The sequence below is a fragment of the Prinia subflava genome, chromosome 2 (genome assembly GCF_021018805.1).
Source record: "Prinia subflava isolate CZ2003 ecotype Zambia chromosome 2, Cam_Psub_1.2, whole genome shotgun sequence".
NCBI classification, from domain to species: Eukaryota; Metazoa; Chordata; class Aves; order Passeriformes; family Cisticolidae; genus Prinia; species Prinia subflava.
This window is the reverse complement of record NC_086248.1, coordinates 46,784,810-46,806,575: the sequence shown is the minus strand read 5'-3', so window position 1 is coordinate 46,806,575 and position 21,766 is coordinate 46,784,810. Positions and strand designations below refer to the sequence as shown.

The 21,766-nt window shown below is 40.2% G+C and overlaps 2 long non-coding RNA genes across 2 annotated transcripts in view; one reads left to right on the top strand and one right to left on the bottom strand.

Annotated features, from left to right (window-relative positions):
- Nucleotides 1–21,766, bottom strand: part of LOC134546752 (uncharacterized) — a 100,160-nt gene that overhangs the window by 63,797 nt on the left and 14,597 nt on the right. Inside the window, exon 2 of the long non-coding RNA XR_010079254.1 lies at nt 18,571–18,670. This is a non-coding gene — a long non-coding RNA (uncharacterized LOC134546752). The remainder of the gene's footprint in view (nt 1–18,570; nt 18,671–21,766) is intronic.
- LOC134546750 (uncharacterized) lies at nt 334–19,989 on the top strand. The gene is made up of 3 exons (XR_010079253.1): nt 334–2,413; nt 3,306–14,043; nt 19,288–19,989. It is a non-coding gene; the product is annotated as an uncharacterized LOC134546750 (long non-coding RNA).

Below are 21,766 nucleotides of genomic sequence, written 5' to 3'. Positions count from 1 at the left end.
AGAATACAGACTATGAACAAAATAAAACAAAATGCACTGCAGGGTAGGATAAGGAATTTTTATGTTTCCTGGAAATAAAGAAGATAACATTTCTTCCTTTCTTTTTCCTATGTGAATAAAAAGAATGCTGAAATTAAAAATTTTATCATACAGCAGTTTCTCCCTCGATGTTGAGAAGAGACATAGGCCTTTTAAAGCAGGTAAATATACTATCATTTTAAAGTAGATCACTCTTTGAAGTACTCAGTATTTTGGGAAGGGAGAGCAGGAGAAACAACTGAAAGATGGGGGAAATTTTAAATTATTTTCAAGCTGTTTAAACCTAAAAGTTAATCACATATACCCAGATGGGTTGTAAAGCCAGACAATACAGTGGTAAAGCACCTCTAGAGCTTTTTTTCACTTCTTGTTATTTTCTCAACAATCTAACATTGAATATAAACAAGTAGCCAAAAACAAATGAAAAGAGCTGCTAGGCACCAAATAGCTTTCTGCACAGGGTGTGGTGAAATGGGATTGCTGTGGTGATTGAGGAGCAGATGAAACCTTTGGTAACTACAACAAATCTCCGTAGTGAGTCAGCGCCTGTTTGCCACAGGTTTGATTCCCCTCTCAGTCAGGTCTGTGTCCATGCTGCCAGGCACTCCCACAGTGCCACGTGCAGACCTTGTGCCTAGGAATGTCCCTTCTGAGCCCCTTAGGAACCCCAAGCTCAGCTACCAAAAGCTACTCCTATAGTATTGTGCTGGGACAGCAACAGGGTCCTCCATGATTTCCTTTCCTATTGTTGTTATCACCCATCTTTGACATTTTCTGTCTCAATGTCAAGCAAGATCTCTCATTACAAGAACACTCACCACTGCAATCAGAAGTAGGCTGCAGATCAAAAAGGAGGCATTTGCTGCCCATAAGGGAGCAGGAGAATGGACTGTTCCTGCAGAATTTGCAGGTCAGCAGCCCGTGCTGGCTCCATGGCTTTGCTCTCACACGCTGCAGAAAGCCAGACCATTGGTACAAGCCATGGCTGCACACCCCCAGGCCAGCCTCAGAGGGTTTATAGTCTCATTTGAAGAAACCAACAGCCACTGGAGATTCCAAGTTCCACAGCTGCCATCAGCCCTCAGCCTTCCTCCACCTCCAAATACCCACAGGAAAATGAGTACTAAAGCACTGCCAAAACCAAATCCTCACAGACTGCTGCCATCAAAGCCGAGCAGTGGAAACTGCTGAGGGAGGCAGCAGTCTATGTGTTTTGGTGCCAACATTCAAGTGTGTAATAACTAGGATTGGGAATGTAGTCTCCATTTTCTGCCACATCTCAGGACTGGGCATCTCAGAAGGGCAAGCACCTACACATGCCTGTCTGGGGAGGATGCCTACCCAAGGACTGTAGTGTGCATTCTACTGTCTCATTGTAGGTGAACACAGACCAGGGGAAGGAGAAGATATGACCACATAAAAACCAGACAGCAGATTTCCTTTCCCACTGGGCCCCCAAAGTTATACACTGCCAGGGACTTCTCCTTTTATGCATCCTCTCTTGCCTTCTGTGTAATCATACAGAGCATCTGATCATACAGCTCAGCTCTGGAAAGCCATACACCAAAAATGCCACACTTCAGAAGTGCCACAGCATGGATATAGGACCTTGCCACTTATGCTGTACTTCGCTTCTTCCTCTCTCACATGAGCAGATTGCAGCTTCTGCAAGAGAGAGGCTGCAGGGTAATGGCTATTTGTATCAACAGCTAAAAAAGCAAACTTGTGAGACTTTGCTTTGGCTCATATCAGGTTTTCCTCAATGTGTTCCCTTGCTACAGAGAAGGTCAGCTGCTGTCACTAACAAATTAGCTATACCACATTTTCAGCTCCAGGTTGTGGCCTGAGAGTAACCACTGTAATTACTTTGGCTGTGATATCTCCTATTCTTCAGTTCTGCCATTACAGATGTATGGCTGGCACTTCTTTCCGTGCTTCTGCTGGGAAGTAATGCCCACAAATAGTTTTATATCCAGAAAACTTGAAACTATTTAATTTTATCACAGTTTATATTCACTTAAGCTTGCTTTACCCATTCACTCTTTACATTGTCTTGTTTTTTTGTTGTTGGTTTCTTTTTTTATTTGAAATTAAAAAATGGTTGTTTTCCATAACTTTTTCAGCATCACAACAGATCATGATGGAATATTTCCTAGTTGCCACAGGATATGAATTATAAGACACAGGATTATTAAATTTTCACCTGCCTGTGCATTTAGATTCTACCTTAACTCCCATCACTACTCTTTTGCCAGGTTCTCTGGAACAGAGGAAGAGTAATGCCTTGCTTTAACCACAGGAAAGCAAGATTTGGGGAAGAAAAATGCAATTGTTCAAACATCACCAGGAGGCTTATGTCAGCTTCAAACCCAAGGTAAAACAGCTGACAGAACAAGGAGTGTTTACTTTAGAAATCTACTTAGATCTCTCCTGGATCTGTTCTCTTCTAGCTCTTTGCTAAGACTGCTGGACAGCTGGCATCAGTATTTGATTCTTTCCTCAATATTTACAAATATATACATAAAAGTCAGAGGAGGGTGCTTTCAGAGATGTTTCTAAATCCATTCCTTTAGTATTTACCAGCCTGGGACATCTTGGAAACACATTTCCTTGTACAAAACACAATTTAGTTGTGTATGGGATCTGCTTGCTATGAACAACTTGGTGTGACTGAAAAGCAGCTGGTTTTCATTACCAAGATAGGGCTGATAAACACTCCAGTTAAACATATGATCTCTACAGGTCACAGTAGTTACCAGTGGTCTTTTTCATTTACAGAAATAATATTTGCACTGGCCTACCCATAATGCAAAGGTAGCTTGGGAACTGAAATTCTCAGAAAAAAACAACTGAGCTGCTGCTCTCAAAACTGAATCTCTTGTGTGCTTTAGAACTTAAAAAAAAGAAAAATATGATGCTCACTTGTAATGAGTAATGAATAGCTGTCTCACTTTAAGTAAAAGGGATTATCTCAGAGATGGGACACAAAGATGCAAAGCTACACTGAAACAACCCTCTAAGACAGCAAAGTCAAACGTGAGTCACCTGAATTTGGCACAATTCTGCACATCAATTAGGACACTGCTTCTAATTACAGAAATGGATAACAAGCTTGTCTGTGCTCGTCCAGTACACTAGAGGATGGTGTTCATTTAATGAGCATCCCACTGATAATTTGTTTTCTTCTCATTATTCACTATCTGGGCCTCAGATTCATGTACAGCATGCTGTTCAGTTGCTCGTTTTCCCAATGGGTTTTTCCACAGGCTTGGCACAGCATCTGAGTGATTCATGAGCAACATCCTTCCATGTGATGAGAACGTGGCTGTATTTTACAAACAGGAACCTGAAACAGAGAGGCATCCACAGGAAAAGTGCCCCCTGATTTTGCAACACTTGTGATTGGAAAGTAGTTGCATAAATAAATTCTTAAACAAGAAATACCCTAAGAACCAGGAGGCAACAAATGTCCCTGGCTGGTGGCAGCAGTCCTTTGGTGCTGGGCACTGGGGAAGCAAACAATTGAGACAAGTTCAAAATTTGACCAGAAAAACACAAGGAAAAAAATATCCATTGAGGATTATATGATATAAAGATGATAACACTGGCTCAGAAGACTGTTCAACACTAATTTTTGGAGTCATGAAAAATACCAGAGAGAAGTATTACTATGTGACACTCTTGTTCCTGTATGCTTTCCAGCAAGCCTGCTCTTGGCCACTGCCAGAGACAGGATGCAGGGGGAGATGGATTATTGGTCCTGATCTGGCACAGCCACTCCTATCTCTGCTGTTAAAAAAAAAATGTGGCTAAACAACAGTTCTGAGTTTGGCCTAAGACTCCACATGGCTCCATAGAGCTTTATCAACTATTAGGATGTTTTTAGTACACTCAATAGCAATATGTTTGGCAGAAGCTGGATGGTGTATTTTAAGACATCACTGGAATTCAAAGAGGCAACCACAAATTTCTGGTTGATAAGGTCTTGGCCTAATTGATGCAGGTGATTAACAGACTTGGCTTTCAGAGCTCAGTTTCCTTAGTGACACCTCTGCTCTCAAAAATACTGGTCTTTGGCTTCCTACAAAGTCCCATACAATGTAGTAGCTTTTGATCACATAATTGGACAAGAAACAAGTGAAACAAGAAAAACTATACATTAAATCATCGCACTTTTCATGCAACCTGACACATCTTCTCAGTGCTCCTAATAATATAAATTAATGGAGTTAGCATATGTAGCTTCTTTTAGGTAGGCCAAGTTTATCTCAGATTTTTCCTGTCAGAAGTCACTAGATTTTTTTATTATTATTATGTTTTATTTCTTCCCTGGTATGCAGCAAAGATTTGACATCTAACTGTCATCATGAATCAAACAAAGAACTGAGAATTCATCACCATATACTGGCAGAGGGATCTGCTGCCATTTCCTTGGAATGTCAATGTGTCACCTTGTGTTTAGGGAAAGATGATTTTGATGCTCTATCTCTTGTTCCACTCTAAAGCATATTTACTTAGGAAAAATATTTTTTACCTTTCTTTGCCATACCTTCTTAGGGCCTTTGAAAAACAAGAACATCAGCAAAATTTTCTAAGCTTAGTTCTCCAATCCGTGTAGATCTGTAAGTACAATGCAATAAAAGTCTGACCTGAAGGGACTTTCTAATGAGTCAATGCTGCTTCTTTCATTGCTGAGAAACATCACCATCAAAAACAAGTTGATATAAGGATCTGCTTTGAAAAAAGGTTAGTCAGAAAAGGTTTATAAGACTCAGAATGGGATTTAGGTCTGAGAAGTCTCCATTTCAGAATAATACTCTCCTGGGAGTGTGGAAAGGATAGTAAGGGGTAACATGAAGGGTCCTATATCCTGAGTAATACTTTGGATGTGACTACTGCCTGTGAATCTTCCTCTCCATACAGCAGCTCCATACTGTAGAAATCATTAGATAAGCATGCAGCTGAGGAGGCAAACAGACTTTACAGCTTGCTGGTCCCAGCTTGGAGAATCCTTAGCAACTCCTAGCTCCCTGTCGCAAAGGGAAAACTAGAACAAGGTCCTAAACCTGGCATTTAGATGTTCCAGACGAGTATCCTGATCAAAAAAATGTTGTTTCCTTGGGTTGATCTGGGTAAGGCAGAGAGGCTTTGTGGAAAGGGCCTTCAGAAGAGCTGATTTCTTCTAAAAAGTTCAGAAACCACAGTGAGTCCTGCAAGACAAGAGAAGCATCCCCCTTCTGCCAAATTTCTCTTTCTCTCCTGGCGTCCAGCAGGACATGGCAGCTCCATGCAGGTTTATACCTACAGAAACTTCTTCTTGCCTGGAGTTCTAATGCATGGGTACACACACTCCTTCCAAGTCAGATTTTGAAATAATGCATAACCCAGCCCAGTATCTTCCACAGATTTCCACCTGATTGAGGGACTGAGACATGCCTTCCTCCACCAGTAGGAAGTCTCACCTCATGTTACAGCCAGCAACTGTTCCATGTAAGGGGCTTTGGGACAAAGGCAAGAAGCCATGTCTCTTCAGCTGGGAGCACCATCCCCTAAGGATTCACCTCTACCAGTAAAGCACACAGGGTACAGACCCAGCCTCTGTAGCATGATCATTCATTTTCTTAAATTGTCATCATGGTTCATGGGCCAATTTTAGCTCTTCTTGCCATAGTTTGGAGATTAGCACAAGATACAGACTTATTTCAACTGGGTTTTATGCAATCTTCTGATTTAAAAGGAAAAGATAAGTCCATGGAAACAAATTCTTTATTGCGCAACTTTGCTTAAGAGACAGGACTCAGCCCAGAACTCTTTTTCTTTTTTTCTTTTTTTCTTTTTTCTTTTTTTTTCTTTTTTATTTTCTTTTTTTTTTCTTTTTTCTTTTTTCTTTTTTCTTTTTTCTTTTTTTTTTCCCTAGATATAGACCTTGACCTGTGTGATTTGGGGTCAACAGTTGCCCTACAAGGCACTAAACTCTCTGCACCATCTGATAATTGAGGCATTCTCCCACAAAATGAGACTTTCAGATACGAATCCTATCAGGCATAGGAAAGATAAGCTTGGATCTGCTGTAAAGATAAATTCTCTTACCAGGGAGCCTGGGCACACACAGACAGTGGCTTCATTTCAAATGTCCCACAGGCACAACATTTGCATTGGATTGTGCCATGTTGAGCCTGAATGCAAAGGGATTTGACAAGTGCTCCTTCCCAGAGCAGGCAGCGTGGGATTAGTGCACACAGAGCTGGCACAAAGACAAGTCTGAGTCCAAGCACACAGATCCCCAGGGACTCATCTGTACCAGTAAAGCAAACTGGGCATGGACCCAGTCTCTGGAGCTGGATCATTCATTCGCATTATTAATATAATTATATTATTATAATGGTTACTGGTCCAATATAAGTAATTTAATGCCACTTTTACTGTCTAGGACAGTGGATATTTATTGCTGCTAGAGCCCAGTGCTGTACATTATGACCAGACACTGTCAGGCAACCATTTAATTTTCTGCCCACATTAGAAACCAGAATGGATTCCTAAAATGGAGTATGTTGCAGTATCTGCTTATGAATCCTGTAGTCATTCTTCCTCAGCTTATCCTGGCACTTGAACATAGACTGAATACCCCATTACTTCTGAAATATAACATTAATAAACTCAGAAGAGCCAAACTGAGGGCATAATTCCCCCACCCTCAATGCTTTCATACACATGCTGGAGAAAAGCTTTCTTTGTGTTGGTACAATAATCCACTTTGCAATTACCAACAGCACAGCAGGCTTGCCTAATTGAAGAGATAATGTCAGTGGAATAGTCTTCTGCTGTAAAATATTGCAAATAGAACTGTGCAGAGAAAATAGTCATTTGGACTTTTTTTTAGGGGCAACGTTTTATTTGAGTAACTCTCATTTTTGCACTAAAGCATCAGCATAAAGAAGCAAAGAGCAGATGATGCTTGTTTCTTTTACAAATTAACAATTTACTGAAATGATGAATCTCTTAAAAAATATAATCAAATCGTGTCTCATGGTGTCCCTATCGCTCATATACCTCACTTGGAGCAATAAAAATTCAGCAAAATAAGACCTTGATCCCACAGATCTTAAATATATATCCTTATCTTCTTTATTTACAATAGTGTTATTGAAATCAATAGTCATTAAGCTGAGTCCAGGCAAAAGCTTTTTCAGGGTTGACAAGAAAGTACAATTTAAGGTAGCTACCAGTACCAGTCTGATTCTGAAAGAACAAATGTCATCATTTTTTATAAAGCTTCAGCAAATTGCCTCCCTGACATTTTTGGAAGTTATTTTGACAATCTTCTCCTTAATTTCTGAGTTATGTCAAGCTTGTGGAAACACACTGTAATGCCATGAAATTTTGAAAATGAAATTTTGTCTTCCTGTGAAAGGTTCATGTAATCCTATTTTTACATGTTTACACTGCATTTCAAAAATAAATCAAGTTCATTCTGCACCACAAAGGTGTGGATGTAAACATCTGAGATGACAGTGGTGGCAGTTATGTAAAAACACATTTATTTTATTGTTCACTAATTTTCCTTCTGCCATCTGTTTCCCCATCTATACCTTTCTCTTTCTTTGTCCAACAGCCTCAGTTGTAGGTTCTCTAGGCCAAGCAGCCACAGAAAAAAGCACTTCTGCTTTTTGCAAAATAAATGCATGTAATGCAGCAGAGGACAAGCACTTACCCTGAGTGGGTGATGCTCTGAACGAAGAGGGCCTTGCTGTTCAGAAGAGAGGAGGACTAGCTGCCACCCTGACACCTCCCTCAAGAGGAACACTGGAAGGAAATATTGACTTAAATGTATTTCCTTCTTGCTGTTCTGCACCTGTTAGTGCCACTACCCTACTAGGACTGTACTTATGATCATATATACGTGTCCCTAAAAAAAAGACCAGGTCAAACAATGGAGAAGGGATAGCACTTATTCCAGTCAATCTAAAATCTGTGGTAATGTAACCCAAAATTCAGACAGCCTTCATTGCTGCAAAGACTGACTCATGCTCAACTTTTTATATCCAAAACCCCAAGGTCTTCCACTGTTAGGCTGCTTTCCAGAAAGTAAGCTCCAATTCCATCTCCTTGCAGCTCCCTGAGAAGCTCAGCATTGCTTGATGATGAAGGAGGTTTGAGTGACAGAGTTCAGGAGCAGGGTCAAGCTGAAAGGTGTTTCCTTTCTCTCTGCACCATAAACAACATCACAGGAGAAGCCAGAAAAAAAAATCTTATTCTGTAGATCACACTAGTTTACGGGAAAAGGTGGAAGTCCATGGGAAGAATTGGTAAAAAGGTCTCCTAGCTGAGGAAAGAGCTTAGAGGTCATCAGATCCGTGCAGGAGGGACCTGCTCCCCAGAATCCAGAGGTGTTGGCAGTGGAATCTGACCAAGTCCATATGAAAATGCTGAGACTTTTCAGTGCTAATACCTCCAGCACTTTTTAGAAGCTGAGGATGGCAATAGACTGCTTTGTAGCACAGGTGTGCACATGTGACTGTCTGGTTTAAGGGAGCAATATCAAACAAAACAAGAACAGACTAAGTTATTATCAATATACTACCAGCAAGATGAGCATATTTTTTTGCAATACACTGGAAAATAGAAATAAGTCATCACCTTGTAGAGGGCATATAGCTTACCCTGATACTTCCCTCGGGGGCTCAAGTTGTCACCTGGCCTTCTGTGCAAGCTTGGGGATAGGAAAATCCAGTGTGTGGTAGGTGGACTTGCTGCTTGCATGTGTACTAGCCACACTAAACACAAGAGGGAAATAAAACTGAGAAAGATTTTACTGAGTTATCAGTTCTGCCAGGGAAGGACCCTGTTATCCCCAAGGTAAGAGCCATACAGGTTTCCCAGCCTAAGGCATAATTAATTTCAATCTGCTAATACTTGCAGTCCTCAAAGACATGTTACTGCACTAAAAAGGACAAAAGACACAACTGATATAACTCATCAGAAAACACACAAAACCAGGAAGGACAAAAACAGAGCCAGTTTCACTAACAACATTACCATCTTTCCTCTCAAATCCTTTCACTTCTCTTCCATCAAGTTTCCTCTTCTCTGTTTCATCACTTTTGTTTCTCAGGCAAAATGATTGTATATGCTGATAGAAAAGTCAAGTAAATTATGCCTTTTCAGGGTTATTTTTTTTTCCTCACTAATATTCTTTGATCTTTCTCCCCAGAAATAATAAAACTAAAAATCTCCTTTCATATCTGCCTCCAAACCTGGACAAGGTGAACTCAAACTGCAACTTGAAATGTTCACAGCTTCATGCAGATCCTATTTTAATTCCTCTTTTCCTGTATAAAATCAGTCTTTTTACAGCTTTTGACTTCTGTGCAACTTGAATTATCATCACTAACTAATTGCTATAAATTTTAGACTCAGGGACTTTGAAAATTTTAGAGTTGAAAGGCACAAAAATGCTTCACAATATTCATTTCAGTGCAGCTTTGATATTGTCTGATCCACTGAGCACTTGCTTTCCTCAACAGAATGTTAATTCATAAAGTCCCCAAAGCTCCTTTCTAGACTTAATAACAAAATAAATCATGAAGAGGGGAAGTCTGAAGAATAAACAAGTCAGCTGTAGTATCTCTTAGAGCTTTTCTAAGTCTTGAATTTCCCTTGCAGATCAGTAGATCAGAAATGCTGACCAATTACAACAACAATGCCACCAGTTCAGAATCAACTGCTTCCAACTGCTTCAGAATGCTCATATACAGAATAAAGGCTATTTCTCAGTAGTATCATTGTACTTAAGCTTAGCTTGTACTTCCCAGGGAGTTTCCCAAGTAATAAGTAAATTGCTAAATAACAATGTACTACATTTCTTTTCAGGTACCACACAGAGAGTTTCTGAGACATTCAAGAACAGAACGTAGTTCTTTGGTTCCACATCTGTGCATACACGCCCCTTGTTGTCAGAGATTAGGATGTCTATCTAACCTCTGGCTGTCACACAGCCAGGACTGAGCCCTGGGTGCTGTGGCTGAAGTGCTCTCGGGCTGTGTGGTGGGATGGCAGGGCCAGCTTGTCTCACACACCCGGCAGTAATGAAGGGAGGGCATCCTGGTGGTCATTCTCAGGGGTATGTTTGTCACAGGGACAGAGCAGGGTGTTTCTGAGGCTGCTGCACAGTGCTGTGACCCAAGCAGCAGCAGCAGCAGCATCATCCTTGGCCAGTCAGTCACCCTGGCTACTGCACTACCAAAGGACCTTTGCAGCACAAGCACCTCACCTGAGCACAGGCACCTTGGGCACCTCCCAGCAACTACCTGCAAGCACACCTGCAAGACCAGCACAAACTTTGAACACTGTAACATATTTCTTGATAGTTAAAACACAAGCAATACCACAAAGTGGAAGCTTTAAAATTGGAAAGTATTTGCCCTTTGAGGAGCACATCACATCCACAAAAGGAATGTACCCTTTGCCTGCCCGGGTCTGACCTCTGCCCATCCCCTCCATGGCTCTTCCCCACGCCCTGCAGAGGCAGGCAGCCCCTCCTCTGGAAGCAGAAAGGCATCTCAGTGCTGAGATCTCCCTCTTGTGTGAAGCTAATAAAGTCTCTGTGCACGTAATCTCTGTGTTCTGAATACCTGCCAAAAGAGCAAGGAGCTTTCTACCAACATAGAAAGAGAAGGGAAGAGCCCACACAAAGTCTGCTCATCTAAAAAAAGGAGACATACATTTAGTGTGAGAATACCTTTGGGGGAGCAAGGGAAAGTGCAGATGCTCAGGGTTCATCCTCATGGATTTGTCCAATTGAGAAAGTGTTACAGAGGCAGCAGTGTGCTGGTTAAGAAAGTGATTCAGCCCCCAAGTATTTCATGAACAGGCAGGAAGTAGTCTTTAGCCAAGGAAACTGAAGGGAGAGCACTTTATACAGACTTCATTTGTGACAAGAGTTTTTTCTGAAGGTGATGTTGTGCTGCTTCTGTCTCCAAATAGAACTCTTTTTTTTATATAAATATATACAACCTGGTTTTGTGTTTTGGGCACACTCAGTGCACAAAATCAGGAAAACTTGCCTGCTAAAGCAAATCAGTAGCCATGATGCCCTCCTCATGGCTACAAAGTCTAAAATGGATGTGGCTTCTATTCTAAGAGTAAACACAAAATACCCTATACCAAACTCCAGATGCTGTTAGCACTTTTTACTGTCAGCATTAGACAAAGCAATGACATCTGCATTACACAAGAAAATAAACTTGTGAGTCCATGCTACCTTTGTATGTGTGAGCTTCTTTCCTTCCCTGCCTGTTTACCTCTGGAATGAAACACAGTATTCTAGCAAACATTTAGTCAAAAGATGTCTACAGTCAGTATATCTGGGTCCAAAGATTCCAAAGTTGGCTTCTTACATGGCAAAACAACCCCCTTTTTTATCCTTTATTAGTATAGATAAACAAACATATTAGAGAATACTATAAGTTTATATTGTTTTTTCTCCCCCTCAGAATGCAAAGCAAATAATTAAGAAAATAGTTTTGAACACTTTCCTCATTTTGCTCTTCTTACTTCACACCATTTGAAAGTAGGATCTTGTAAAGGATATTAAGAGACACTTGACAAGGAGAGACAAGAAAGAGGCAAACTACATTCAGTACCTAAAAGTCAATCTGGAATTGCAGCTTCTTGGAAGTCAAAAATATTTACACTACCTACAATGCAATCACTTACAGATTATTTTAATGTGCTGGTATCTATATGAATCTATGTCTTTCCCATGATTCAGGGTGTGTGATGGAATTATTTTTGCTTGAGAGATGTAGGAAAGGTGTTTCCAGTCAGGTATTGCTGCTCATTACAGCTGAAAAGTACTCCAGCTCCAATGACTGCAGTGAAGTCCCATACCCCAGGATCCTATGTACATTTGATGATGGCCATTGAGGAGAAGACCTTCACTAAATGATGGAAAATTCCAGTTTCTTGTCATACCTACTTTCTCTGAATTCATCAGGAACCAGAGAGAAGTAGCAGGAAAAAGCTAACAATGAAGCTGTCACTACACTTGAAAACGCATTCCAATTCCAAGCCATGACATGATCCCTCTTAAAACTTTTGGCAATTGTTTCAAAGGTCATCATACAAGGATAATTTTGGCCCTGAAAGAGCCATTGTGCTTCCAGACATGTGAAGTCTCTTTATAGACCAAATTAAACCCATAGCATTTTTCTGTGTTGACATTTTCCTTTTCCTCTTCCTCTTCTTCTTCTTCTTCTTCTTCTTCTTCTTCTTCTTCTTCTTTTCTTCTTCTTCTTCTTCTTCTTCTTCTTCCTCCTCCTCCTCCTCCACTTCTTCCTTTCATAAGAGAATTAAGTTGCAATACTGCTTAAAGGAAATGAATGCATTTGGTGGGTGTGCAAAAGATGTAATCCCAGTTCCCTACAATTTTGTACAAGAAAAACAGCTGCCAAACACTAGGCTTTTAAAAACAACAGCGTTGTGTATTGGCACAGTCTCTGCAGTGGATTAATACAGGGTGAACACCAACAATACACTCCACTAAATACAGCCAGTGTTTAAAACCATCTTTTTCTTTTCTTTCTGTTGTTTTTCTTTTTAATAGAATCAATCACATTTGGTGGGGCACTGTTGTGCTCTGGCTTTCAGTCTTGACTGCCAAACTGCTCTGAATCTTTGTCTTTTATTCCACGTTGGAGCTTTGACCTTTGAGAATTTTTCCCAGATTAAGTGCTGAGAAACATTACTCATATTCAAATTGACATAGCTGTGTTGAAAAGGTTGTTTTTCCTCTGCCCAAACAATCAATGCTATGTCAGACTAATAGCCTGACCTTGAAAATGTTCTATCAGAGAAAGGGATCAGCCACAATATCTGAGCTGTCTCTGTCAGACAGTAGATATTGTCCATTGCCTTGTAATCTCCTTACACATTTTTGAATCTTTCAGTGATTTTTTTTCAAGTAAATGTAAGAATACAGAAAAGCTAATTCCGAAATTAATCATCTGTATTGTATCGTATTCCAGCAAATCATCTGGTAAAGTCTTGCATTCATACAGACAATTTTTTTAGCAGGTAAGGAGTAACTTTCATTAAAATGAATTAATTAAGATTAAGGTTAAATGAGTATTTCCCAAAACATTGATTTCCTCCTGAACATAATTTTCTTGGACTACATGTAACAATGATCAACATGTAGATATTTAATGTATTCTGATTTGATTCTAGAAGATTTTAGAAAGTTTTTTTAATCCACTTTTTTTCTTTTTTTTTTCTTTTTTTCTTTTTTTTTTTCTTTTTTTTTTTTTTCATTTGTGAGCCCTTTTTATACAGATATATTTGTATATTCAACTATTTGGCCATTCTAAATTCAGACAGAGTGAACTCTGGTCTTTGTTTTATGTTGTAAGAAAATATCTTTGCAGTCAAATCCTGGTTCAAGTAAATAAAAAAATTCCTATGGATTCCAGAAGGGTCAAGACATCACATTCTCTGTTCATTTGGCATAACTATTAAATGACCCACATGACCTGGTTAAAAGATCGCAGTCTTGTCATATTTTCAAACACTTTACCTACATTTTCTTACTGACATGTAGTTATCCATTAAGTCAGTTCAGCTATTTGGTTTGCATTTTATTTCACCAAAGTGTGTGTTAATGAAGCCCAACAAACTCTGCATTTGGGAAAAAGACATGCAAGTTATTTGAGTAAAGAAATTGATGAATCCTGAACAATGTTTCTGAATGATCCCTTCATTTAGAAGCCAGGGATCAGGTAAGATTTAGGATACCCCGCTCCTGAAATATAGCTTTTTTTCCTAGACTATTCATTAAACTTGCACTAGCAGTAGTGCTTGCTGATCTCTTAGCAACCAAGTTCAGGGAGCCACATGAACTGAAAACAATTTGCTATGCTTTGCAGGGTTGGTCTTCTTTCCTCTTCAGCTCCCTGAACGGGCTCACTACGGCATCAGAAAAAGGCGAGCACCAGCGCATGGACTTAGGTCAGCATAAATTCTCAGGGGCTTTGAAAATAAGACTTAAAGGAAGTTAGGTGAAAGAGTGGGAGCAGCACAGTAAGAATCTGACTAAACTGACATTTGATGACTGCATTCAGTGTATTCTGCTTATCACATTCATCGTGTTGAACAGTTCTATTGGACTAAACCACCATGAAATTGTCAGCAGACCTATGTAAATACATAGCAAGTTTGTTCAGAAACTACTCATGAAAAGACCTGCCAGAGCATTTTCCTTTTGTTTTCAATGGTTTGGGGTCTTTAATTATCCCATATAATTCTATAAAAAAGGAAAAGTTCTATAAATCTGTTTTTAAGAGGCCCTAAGGAAACCCATGGAAAGATTCTTCTTTTCCTTTCATGACACAATTTTCTGTTCCTGATAGCACTATTAAAACTGCATGGTAAATTTGTAATGAAAGTTTAAAACCCAGTTGCTCATATTTTGCTTGGTTTTTTTCTCTGCTGTCAAGAGCAATAACTTTAGGTTACCACAAGCAAACCCAGGTTAGCCAAAATTCACCATTAACCAGCTACAGGTGGGCAACAAGACAGAGATTCCAGAGCTGAACTTTCAGTGCAAATGCTCAAGTCCAAAAACTGTGAAATCCAGCCTAAAGCCTCAAAATGTAACCCCAAAATTTGGACATCTCCTGCCAGATAGCAGTCAAAACTTCCTGCTCTTAAAATCTTTATTTAAACTCTCTGGTTTTGCTGCATCAAAGAAAGCTTACTGAGGGAGCATCTTAGCACAGAATAACATCCTCAGATCAAAGAAGTCACATAGTGATCCAGGAGAGGGTGTGAATATAATAAGCAGGCAAAAGAATCAAAAAGGGAAGGATCTTGCATGATGAACAATGTTAAAATCAACTGCTCCAAGAGAGGACTCAGACTGGAGTGTCTCATGGAAACTGGAAAACAAAAGACTTCTAGATATCATAATTGGATCCACAGGAAAAACTGCTTTGCCCCAGCAAGAACTGAGAAGTCACAGTATGAGGCCCACAGCAACTATTTTTGCCTTTCTGCAAATGCAATCAAAAAGGGAAGTTTCCTTTGTTAAATTTGATGACCTGTATGAACAATCCAGTCTTTCATGCAAATCATAGGATTTGCATGAAAACAGAGTCCATTTCCAAAGTACTCAAGTGTGGTGTTTGCTGCTATGGATGAAAAAAGTGCAGCCACTGCAGCAGCCATGAATATTCCTGTCACACCAGTAAAATATAAGAAACCACTGTATTGTCTGGTTCAAGCACTTGTAAACCCTGAAAAGATCTGGAGCTAGAGAAAGATCATGAAAGATTGTCACAGAAACAGAAAGCAGTCTAAAGCTCTACCTCTGCTTGTCAACTAAAAAAACAGAAAGTAGGAAATAGAAGCTTAAAGATAGCCTTTTGCACCTGCAAGTAAGAATAAAATTATAATGAAAGAAAAATTTTTGGCAGCTAGAAGTAATTTTTCAGCTATGGAAACTAATGATAGACACTAAAGAAAGTGTTGCTTTCTGTGAAAACCACGATGGAAATGGCATCAAAGTGCTAGTGGGTTTACCATTGTCTCCATACCAGGAATTTTGACAAGTGTATTAGATTAGTCATAAGCAAAAATAGGTATTGTTTTGTATTCTCTAGCTTTGTCAGGAGTTATCAGATTGATACTGGCTACACAAGCCTCGTTTGAACTTCCCATCAATTATGAGGATAATGGCTGATGTTATGGAGACACAGATGGAATGATCCAGTAGACTCTGAACCAGGAGGACTAGGACATACCTACTGGTGTTGCTTGTAAAATACAGAACCTGAAAAGTCTGGCTATATCTTACAGTGTAGAATTGAATCACTGGTGAAGTCACTTGATTCTGTGTGTGTGTGTCTTCTGCTCCTGCCTGCTTCCACACTACAGATGGTAGCTTGACTAGATTGCTCCGCTCACACAGCACATGGCAAAGAGCTCTGTGGGGAGCACAAGGGGAGCACTGAGACTGGAATGCAAGTGGCATGCATCCACACTCATCACAGGTTAAAGGCTGTGATTCCAGCTGGCCTGATAGCCTGCAGTTACAGACTGGTTTACAGTACAGACCCAGTACAGACAAGGATGACCCTTTTATTAGGACTGTTAAACACTTGCAGTTCAGAAGTGAGACGTGTCACATCCTTCACCTTAATTATGAAGAGAAGTTTTTCCAAAGGTGTTGTCAGCCCAGCCCAGGTGAATAAGCTGAGCTCAGAGCTTAGATAAATCAAAAAAAATGTTTTCAAAGGTATGTAAACAGTCCAGTGTTTCTCAAAATGTCAGGTATCTAGCTGTGAGACCTTCCCAGCAGGTCTAAACTTCCAATGCACAATTGAGGAGACATCAAAAGGGCAGTTTTCCCCAAAAACAAGAGCTTGTACCTTCATCAGTGTGTAGCAGATTTGCCTTTAAAACACCACATCACATTTGTGACCACCCTGGTTTAAGTTAATAACTTTCTGCTGCTTAGAAAAAGCCACCAAGTGTCTGATTCTTCTGGAAGGCCAATGACCTTTCCTGTTACAGATAAAGTCTGCCTGAGACACCAGAGGAGAATCAGCTGTCCCTGGTCATGCACACAGGCTGTGCACCTAAGGGCAGTTCCCTCTCAGCACTGCTGTGCTCAGGGATCTGCACAATGCCTGTACACATGCGTACACATTCGGATCTCCCACAGCTTAATAGGAGTGGACAAAGCAACGTGGATGTCCTCACAGCTATGAAAGCAAGTGTCTAAAGCTGAAGGGACTTACTTAATCTTGGAGCTGCCTGACTGCATAGCTAATAGCTTGGCAATTAGGGAGCTACCAGGATTCATTTGTTCGTGTGGGTAAGCAACTAAATCAGCCAATTTTCAACATGCATGCACACTGCTCTGTCTGTTGGCTCCATCGTGGCTGGCTGCTGTCATAGCAAAACACTCTGTGCCAGCTGAAAGGTGCTGGTGTCTCCTAAACTCTTTTTCATTCTGCTTTACCAGAAAACACAGCATGTTTGATTTGACTTGTGGCACCGAGTAAAGTCACTGCGGACAGAGTGTGACCCACGCATTTGAAAGAAACTTTCTGTGGTGCTGGGTCTCTCTCAAAACAGCCGACATCCCAAAGCTGCTGTTCTTTTTCCTCAGATCTGGACAGATCTGGGCAGCACTTACGCAATTCATTAGCCATCAAAACTTGCTATGGAGCCAGTTAGCAGCTGAAATGGTGTAGCTGTTGCTGTCAGCATTTCCTGGCAGCGGGACAGGGGACAGCTGCTCAGCCAGCTCTGCTGCTAACAGACAAGTTGGGTGAGCTGGGATTGTGCCTCCTGTCAAAGGGAATTGTTTTGTTACTCTATTGAATCTGTCAGTTGGCCAGGGCGAAAATAACAACAAAATACAAAAAAGTTTCTGAAAAAAATCTGAAAAACAGTGTTTACTGTACATGAAAATAACTTTCACCACCCTTGCTTTTAAGAGAAAATATGAAATTCCTGCAAAATTGTGTGAGGATTTTCAGGGGATTTTATTGTAGGTCTTAGTTTCAAACAAATACTTTCAGCTTATTATGCAAACTAAAACTGGTTTTGATTGCAGTGAAATCAGCGGTACAGTAATGTTCACTTGTGGTTGAGACTTAAATGTCAAGGCCAAATGGGAAGTGTAATAAACACAACAATTTTTTGAAAAAATCTAATTAACTACCTTAGCTCATTGCCTTTCTCATGTAGAGAGCTTCTATTGTTCTGATGCCTTTGATTAAGCTCTTTCAGAAAAACTCGGAGAGCTCCAGCTGTCCATCATAATTGATGAGCTCAGCTAATTGCATCATACTAGCCAGTGCCCTTCATCAGATAGTCAAGACTTTCATGAGCATTCATTTACTGCCTGCAGCCTTGACATTAACAAATTAAGCTGTCACGAGTACAGGTGGCAGAGTGTAATCAAAATTTATTCCTCCTCCTTGCTTACTGGGCCATTCAGGGGAAATCATTTTAGCATCCAAAAACAATAATCTAAGACAAAGCACCTCCACAGGTCCCTCTACTTAAAAAAAAAGTCAGAACTAGAGAAACCAAGGATTTGAAAATATCCCTGTCAGATCATACTGACAGGTAGTAGGTGTGATACAACAATTAAGACATGTAAGTCTGGGTCTGCCTAGCTGAACTGTTTGTGTTATAGGGAAACCCTTCCTTTTCCCGTCACAGTAGAAAAGTTTTTGACTGCATTTTAGGCTTGCTATGCAAGGCAACTAAGGCTAGTTTTCAAGCACTGCTGGCTCAGAGCAATTTTAAGACTGGTACAATGCTTAAAAAGGGAATGGCTGAGCACACAGAGCTGGCTGGAGTTGGGATGCCCTCCTATGGGATGTGCCGGGTTGGAAAAGAATGTTCTTGGAAGTCTGCTATCTCTCTGCTGCATCTAACACAAAGGGACATGTCAGGGGAAGTTCAGAATTTTAAGCAGGCTTCAAAACCCACCAAACTCACCAGAAAACAACTTACACCAAGGCTTTGCTGCCCTTTGCTGCTTCAGCTCTCTGTTAGATCACATTCTTGCTGTCAGCTGCAGGCGACATACTCCTTTTTGGCCACCAGCACATCCCTAGAGGGCAGAGGATAAGCTTGAAGGGATCTGAGACAGTTTCTTCTTTGTGCTGACCCAGGAGGATCCATGGGAAGTATTTTGGCAGTGAGCTGGAATATGTACTTCTGTGTTGGTTTTGGGAGAGTTGTTAGCCAGTTTTCCAGGATCTGGGCTTTTGGGTGGGGGCTTTTTTTCACTTTTGGAAAGCTGTTTTATGGGCACTTCTACAGAGGTTGTAAAGTTCAGTGTGGATTTTTATGCAACTCATTTTCTTTTGCCAATATTCCATTATTATGATCAAACAACTGATGAGGAAGGGTGGGGAAACTTCCCAGGAGGGAGAATGAATTTAAAAAAAAAAAATGATATGCAGCTTGAGCTAGACAAACAATTGGGAAGAGAAAGGGAAATGTTTAAAGACTCCAGACTGAGAAGAAAGAGGTCAGTTTAGATCAAAGCATAATGCATGGGGAAATGCTGCACTATGGAGGAGTGCACTATGTCAGTTAATCAGAGTATAAGTACCACAAACAATTTGAGAATATCTGCTTAGAAGTAAAGTAAGTAAGGTTTTTTTTGCTTTAATCTTCTTTGCTCTTGTTGTTGTTAGAGTAAACCCTTCCTGTCTTGACCAGGAAGAACAGCTAGCCCCTTGTGTCCGAGGTTTCAGTGAAGGAGGCAAGTCAACAGGAAGAACCATGCAACTAAAAGCAGCCTCACAAAGGATCTGCTGTAGTTTTGATCCAATAAATTTTCAGAGGCAGTAAGGACACAAGTGGCATCATGAAGAGTTAACAAGTTAAGAAGTACCTTCCTGGAGATTTAGAGAAGATGTACAAGGAGAAGAGCAAAAGGAAGAAATACAAGGAAATCTGAGTTTGGGACAGGTCTTCACTTTAAGAGAAGGATTAATCTTAGTGGGATCATTGTTAGCCAGGGCCACCTATTCTCTTCTGTATGATGTGATGTGTTGCTTTTATCTATAAAATCTGTCAACAACTCAAATAAACTACAAGCTACGCTAAAATGCCATCTCTTTCTCCATCAGTGTGTGTACTGATACTGATACCGATACCGATACCGATACCGATACCGATACCGATACCGATACCGATACCGATACCGATACCGATACTGATACTGATACTGATACTGATACTAAGCATTGTCATTATCTACAAGCAAAACATACTTGTCCTATTCCCCCTAATCAAGTTCCCCTCCAGACTCATACAAATCTACATGCATATTTGATAAAATTAGGGACAATTCTACTATAAAAGTATCTTTAAAAAAAAAAACTCATAACATTTTGGTTTGTTCTACCAAAGGTATCACTTTACTGGCTATAAAAGACTGACTTGATGTGTACTGGCTAATTTTATCTTAACAAATAAGCAGACATGCCCAGAACTTATACGAGAGACCATCTGGAAATATTAGGTTCTGGATGTGCAAGCCAAAGTGCCAGAGCAAAACACTGGGTCACAAGAAACTGAATGATTGGAATATTACAATGGTTCTCTTGCCACTGCAAGATGGCATGAGAATTGTAACAGGAAATGAAAAAATTCAACAATTTATCCTCAAAAGACAAGAAGCACAGCTTCCATCCCTGAAAACACCACCTTCATCTCACCAACCCCACCTCTTCTAGTTCACTTTTTAACATGAGTCTTTGCTATTTGTGCAACCCTGCATATGATGGTGGTTTCTTTTCTCATGCACCCTTATACAATTCTTCAATTGTAGAATTGTACCATTCTTCAATTAGGCAAACACCTGTTAGCCTCTAAGCAATTTGCTAGACAAGCTGTCTCAGAAGAATACAGAATATTGGAATTCAAAAGGAATTAAGTAGATATTATCATTAATGGTAGTATAGCACATCTATAGTTTGGGCCATTCTACAGAAATAATGATATAGCAAGAGTACCAGGAGGTTCAGATAAGACTGTTAAAAATGACCAGAAGTACTGAAAGACTTTCATATTGAAAAACTTTGTGCAAATGTTATTATTACTCATTGGTTACCTCTGGGGAGAAGACACTGGACTGGGGAAACACTATTCTGAGTCTGACTGATTTCTGGCAACCAGTGTGGGTTGGATTTTTCAAGTTATCCAGTATGTTGTGGTTCATTTCTAATCTTGCAGGGTCCATACAGCTCTCAAGGAAAAGGCTTTTAGCAAGAGAGAGAGGCAACTCTTTCCCTGTTACACTCCGGCGGTAGAAACCTTCAGACATCTTTCTTGGTAAACGAGGTTGCCTTTAGTACTGTAGTACTACAGAATTTAGTACTACATTTCCATCAGATTTGCAAGATTTTGGCATGACTGAAGAGTATTACAGTGGAGCAATTGGGCAGTGACAAGTGTTATGGCACAGAAACACTATGAGATTGGTTGCAAGCAATGTGGAACGAGCCAGATCCCAGTGTTGCCAGTAACTAATAACATGAGGGATGAGAGCTGTTAGCTTTAAAGTGTCTTCATGTGGGAAAATAACTAATTGATGACCTTAAATAGTATGGCAAAGAAACAAACAACATCCTTACGTCTCCCTGCACCATGTATACAACCTGAAGTCTGATAGTATGACATCTTTGAACCCTACAGCATAAATTCTACCTTCTACCTGCAAACTGAGAGTTCCCCTAGTAGGACATAATCCAAAACACACTACATAAGTTTTAAAAAGTGATTTTCTTTGCATAGCTACAATTCTATTAGCATCTCTCTCCGGCACAAATTGTGACAAACAAATTCTTGCTTGATGCCCCTCAATTGCCACAGGTCTCTGACTGTAGATAATTAATTCACTTGATGATACATAGATATGCTGCCAACGTCTTCTAACCTTTGCAAAGCTACTTTGAACACTGGTTCTAAAATATTTTGGATGGAAAATGTCAGTTGGCTGTCAACATTGTCATTGGATCACCATGCAACATTATCAGATGTTCAACTGGTAACATTTGGAACTAGAGCTCAACAGGCTGCTTGCAGATGTCCCACTGGGAACTGACAAACCACCAGTGGTCCACACACAAAAGCTTGAGATTGGTTAATTTGGAATATGTTATTTGTAATAAGCCTTCCACTGGATTCTTCC